General features: G+C 41.3%; 1 pseudogene across 1 annotated transcript; it reads right to left on the reverse strand.

The window, feature by feature from the left end:
- Positions 1–1,084: 1,084 nt before the first annotated feature.
- Positions 1,085–4,581, reverse strand: LOC306649224 (RNA exonuclease 5-like; annotated as a pseudogene). Its single transcript has one exon. The product of its transcript is annotated as an RNA exonuclease 5-like (transcript).
- Between the last annotated feature and the right edge of the window lie 1,404 nt (positions 4,582–5,985).

Consider the following 5,985-nt stretch of genomic DNA (forward strand, 5'->3'; position numbering starts at 1 on the left):
AGCAATGCATCAGTATACAGTGTACCCTTTTCCCCACATCCTTGCCAACAGTTACTGTTGCTTGTATTTTTTAAAATTATGTTCTTTTTAGTTATACATGACAATAGAATGTATTTTGATATACTTTACATACATGGAGAATAACTTCTCATTTTGTGGTTGTACATGATGTGGAGTTACACTGGTCATGTATTCTTTTATGAACAGAGGATGTTGCTTGTATTCTTGAGTGTTGCCATTCTCACTGGAGTGAAATGAAATCTCAGTGGAGTTTTAATTTGCATTTCTCTAATTGCTAGTGATGTTGAACATTTTTTCATATATTTGTTGACCATTCTTATTTCTTATTCTGTGAAGTGTCTGCTCAGTTTCTTTGCCCATTTATTAACTGGGTTTTCTTAGTGTCAAGTTTTTGAATTCTCTACAAATCATGGAGATTAATGCTCTGAGGTGCAGGTGGCAAAAGTTTTCTCCCATTCTGTAGGCTTTCTCTTCACATTCTTGTTTCCTTTGCTGTGAAGAAACTTTCTAGTTTAATACCATCCCATTTATTGATTTTTGATTTTACTTCTTGCACTTTAGGAGTCTTATTGAGGAAGTCAGTTCCTAAGCCAGCATAGAGAGTTGGAGCTATATTTTCTTCTAGTAGGTCCAGGGTCTCTGGTCAAATGCCTTGGTCCTTGATTCACTTTGAGTTTTGTTCAGGGTGAGAGATAGGAGTTTAATTTCATTTTGCTACATATGGATTTCCAGTTTTACCAGCACCATCTGTTGAAGAGGCTACCTTTTCTCCAATGTCTGTTTCTGGTACCTTTGTTTAGTATGAGATAACTGTATTTATGTGGTTGTCTTTGTCTTCTATTCTGTTCCATTGGTCTTTATGTCTTTTCGATGCTGGTACCATACTGTTTTTTTTTTTTTTTAAACTAGTTTCCTTCCTCACCCTGTTTAAGATGAGGAAGGCTTGAATTTCAGACATTTATTGAAAACTTGTACATGCCATGTAAATGGATTAGTCTCCTTAGTTGGTACACCAGCTTTCCACAAAAAACTGTCCACTGAATGAAGAGGCCCACCAGTCTTTAGAGAAGCTGCAGCCTGACCATCTTCTCTGCCATTGCCTGTGAGAGATAAGAAATGGCACATGGAAAAGTGGTTGGCAGACTCACAAACCCATGCATGGGGTGATGCTTTCCTCTTCATCTTTTATTCCCATTAGTCCTAGGCCAGAGTGAGCCATGAGTGCTATTGTTTCCTGGCAGGAGGATGAGGCAAAGGGTGCCTGAGCCCAGGCTTTGGTAGAGCTTTTCAATCCTCTGGCTCCAGCACCGGGATGCTATCTTCAGATGGTCCACCTTCAGAGGCTGCAAGACCTCCTGTTCTGAGGGAGTAGGTATAACTCTAAGATCTGGGGGTCTTCTTGATTCAGGTGGTAAGCCCCTAAGGCACGCATGGAGGTGCCTGGGGGTCAGGGCATGCCTGCCTTTCAGCTTTCAGTCCTTGCCCATGAGAATGTGGAGGGCCCACTGGGCACTGCCAAAAGTTTTGAATTTCAGGAAATAGGATTTTTTCTGTTTTCCACTTTTAAGATCTTTAAGCAAGATCACAGCTTCCAGGCCAAGGAAGAGGTAGAATGGCTGCAACAGATGTTCTTTGAAGGTTTCACCAACTCCAGACAGGTAAATAGTATCTTGGTTCTCAGAATCTCATTCCAGCTGATTAAGAAGTGTGTCACAATCAAGTGTAAGCTCTGTCACAGGTCTCTGCACCTTGATGTAGATACCTTCCACCAGAATGCCATTCAAGGACTCTGGCCAGCTGGGCAGCTCCTAGGACTTCATACTGTACATAGAGATGAGGCTGATGTGTTTCAAGAACAAGCTCTTAAATAGCCTCTCAAGAGCACTTAGGTTACAATTTTTGCTAAATGGCCTGGCATAGACAGTTGACATCTCTGTGCACTTGATCCTCATCCTTTTGTTCATCTCCTCAGTGAGGAGAGGTGGAAAAAGCTCAAAAGAGAACTGGACAATGCTGAAGGGGAACAGAGGGATTACCGTTCTGGCCTGCTCAAAGACCTCTTTATCTGAAAGGCACTTAATAGTTTGACAGTTTCCAGAAGCAGAAAGTTCAATATGATCTGTCTCCTGGGCCAAGAAAAGGAGCTTCTGACCCACTGAATCTAAGCATTCTAAAACACTTCAGTTTGGGTGCTGAACCACTTCTCTTGTATTTCTTGGCTTTTGGCCTGCTGCTTTTAGTGCTTGGAGACTAGCTAGTGCCTCCAGCTTGAGTTTTGCAATCTCCTTTGGGCCATCCTTGAGGAAATACCACGCCAGTTCAAGGGCTATTCCAACATCTTCTGTGGCATCATGACTGGGTCTGTTTGGACACTGTGTATCCTTCCCCAAAATAGCTTTGGCTAAGAACTTGAGCTTAAATTTTCTGCCCTGCTCTCTGACATAAAGCAATGAGTTTTCAGTAACATATGGATGTGTCATTTTCAATGCTCAGAGATCCTGGTCTAGAGAATGGCCTACAAACACAGCATCAGGAGGAAGCAATGCTTTTAACTGCCTCTGTATGTCTTTAAGTTTGGTTGGCACTGGGTTAAGAATCTTCTTTGTGATTCTTGAAAAGCTTTCACTGGTAGTCTACAATCTTGTAGATCAGGTTTGACCAGTTCATCCATAACACAACAGCCTTCTTCAGCAACCAGTGAGATGTGTGTTAATTCTCTTCCTCTGGATGTGAAACACATTTCACAGTCAAGCCCAAAGACAGGACTGATTTCTGTTATGAAACCATTACATTTGGTAGGTATAAAGTTTTCACAGCCAGGGGAACCTGAAATGTTTTCATTTCCTTGTCAGGAGACATTGGATCTAGCCCATTTTCTTAGAGCCATACTTTTGAATGATGGGGTCGTTCTGCAGGTTGATGCTGGCTTTTGAACTGGCAGAAAGTAAAGATCCTTCAATGGTCTTGGGCAAATCTCCAGCTGCTTATTTTAGTAGCCCAATGATATCAGCTACAAAATTTAGATGATAGAGGAGGCAAGAAGAATTTATGTCTGACAGCTTTTCTGAGAAATCCAATTCCAAGTAGAACCTATAGAAATGTAGCTGACTCATTCCTTGAAGAATAAAAACCACTATGTTGTTCAGGTGGTTTTGGTGAAAAAGTTGGCATCATCTGGGTTTAGGAACATGGGGTTTATCCAAAACTGCATACATCAGCAATTTACATAACTGGTCATGGATTACTTCAGTTTTCAGCAAATAAAATGGTAGACAAGCGGGCCCTCTTGGCCTCAGGCTGCCTGTTCTCAAGAACCCAATGGCTCTCCTCACCCTGGGAGCCCCAGTCAGTCTATTGGGGACCTGTCAACTCCTCTTCCTGCCCTTCCTGGGGAGTCTCCCAGTCTTTGGCTCTGGCTCCATTCGCGTCCAAGGTCAGATTCCAAAAGGCTCCCCAATGATGCCAGTGATGCCGGCCTTCTGGCCAAAAGGAGAAGGGATGCTACCTAGCAGCTTCTCTGCCTAAAGCCACTCTCCTTGTCCCCGAGTCTCTGAAATGCTGGAGAGAAGTGGTAAAGTGAACACAAGGCGCTCTGCCACCTTGCTGTTTTTGTTGCTATAGCTCTGTAGCATAATTTAAGGTCTGGTATCATGATGCCTCCTGCTTGAAACATCATTTTTGCTTGTTTCATGTAACACTACACTCTCCTAGTTTCCTTGCTACCCCACTGGTGGTTTCTTGTCTCCATTGCTGCTCCTGCTTTCTCTTCAAAACCTGTAAATGTTGGAATATCACAGAACTCAGTCCCCAGACCCCATCTCTTTTCCAATTAATCTGCACTGTAGGTGGTCTCAATCAGTCTCATGATTCACCTGTGCTCATTACTGTCAAATAAATATCTGTTCCCAACCTCTTTTATGAACTCTGGAATCATATCCAATCCTTTATCAATTACTTCTATTTATTTGTCAAATAGACACCTCAAACATAACATGTCCAAAATGAACTCCTGATTTCCCCTCAGTTGTAGGTGGTATTACTGGTCTCAACTATTAACTGCCTTGCTATAAGAATTGGACATTCCTTCCCATTGCCTTCTGACTCACAGTGCTTCCTCATAAACTGAGTGTATCTTCCCATCCTGTTGAGGGCTAACTAGGCCAATGGCTTGCTGTGACTAAGGAAATGTGAGTGGAAATGACATAAACCATGCCTGAGTGGACATTTTAATATATGTTGTATAGTTCCACAAATGCACTTTTCCTTCTCTTCCACTAGACTGAAGACAGGAGTTCCTCCTTCAGCTTGGTCCTGGAATAAAGAAAACATGGTGCAAAGCTAATGTTAAACATCCAACATATCCACAATGTGCAAGAAATAAAGATTTGTTGTGGTAGGCCACTGAGACTTTGGGTCATTTGTTATCATAGCATAACCTTGTGGAATTTGACAGTTGCACTTCCTGTTTCAGTATCTGTTGCCAAAACTATCCCCAAAACATAGTGACTTAATGCAACAACGGTTACTTATTTACTTATAATATTTTACGTTGAGCAGGGATTTATGAAGACAGTTCATCTTTGCTGTATCTGGCATCAGTTGGAGTGACTAATAGGGCTGGAGGTACCCCTTCTAAAATGGCTGGTTCATATGCTGGCCATTGACTGGGACCTCATTTAATTAAATCATCCTCTTTACAATCCACTAGCTGCTTGCATTTCCTTAGAGCATGGCAGTTGTAGTCTCAAACATGAACATTCTAAGGGATGAAAGCAGATGCTTCAAGGTTTCTTGTGACCTAGTTTTGGAAAACACACAATTATTTTTGCTTCATCTTATTGATGAAGCAAAAAGGCCAGTCTAGATGTAAAGGAAGAGTAAATAGGCTCTACTCCTTGAGGAGGCACTGGCAAAGTCATATTACAAAACAGCATATAGTACTCTGTTGTGGCCATTTTTTGGACACATAATCTGCCACAAGCCATCTATGCCCCATCCTGAATATCCCACAGTCTTTTTCATCTAAGCCAGAATAGGGAAAATGCCCACCTTTATAAATAAAGTTTCATTGGAATACAGTCATGTACATTCATTTACTTACTCTCTATGGCTTCTATGGCTATAGTTACAATGGATATTTTATGGCCTGTGTGTTCAAATTTATTTACCATCTAGCCCTTTACATAAAAGACTGCTGATGTCTAGTTTAAATTAAGGGACTATAATCCATCCATATATTCAGACCCCAAACCAGAATGACCCTTGTTTCGTCTTTCTCTCAGACCTCTATACTCAATTCTTCTGAAATTCTCTCAGCTTTTAGAGAAATAACTGGATTCTGATTTCTTTTTACCACCAACACCACCAGTCCAGGCTACCTTCAGCTTTATTTTATTTTGCCACATCAGCTCATGCCTTGATCAATATCCTTGTCTTACTTTTGTCCTATTTACAATCATTTCTCAATACAGCAGGCAGGTGATGGTTTAAGATATGCTAGGTGGACTGTGTTACTACCTATAATGGTTTCCTATCACATTTTGAATGAAATTGAGAATTTGTACTGGGGCCTCTGAGGCCTTACATTATCTCTTCCCCTAGTCCATGTGACTGACCTCATCTCCTCCTGCTCTTGCCTTACTTCTCTGTCACACTGGCCTCCCTGCTTAGCTCTCCAAGTATGTCCAGAGCCTTTTCACTTGCCATTCCCTTTACATGGAATATACTTACCCTGGCTATTGACAGGCTAATCGCCTCACTGCCTTCAGGTATGTACTTGAGTGGCATCTTAGAGAAGACTTCATTGACTCTATCTAAAATAACACTCAGCTCTTTTCTATTGCTTTTTCTTCAAAACAATCATCTATTTGGCTATTTCTGCTTCCTTGTCAGAATGCAACTTTATATACTGTATCTTGAGCACAGTGCTCAATAAATATTTATCTAGTGAATCTTTTGAGTGAA

Source organism: Sciurus vulgaris (genome assembly GCF_902686455.1).
Source record: "Sciurus vulgaris genome assembly, chromosome: 17".
Taxonomy (NCBI): domain Eukaryota; kingdom Metazoa; phylum Chordata; class Mammalia; order Rodentia; family Sciuridae; genus Sciurus; species Sciurus vulgaris.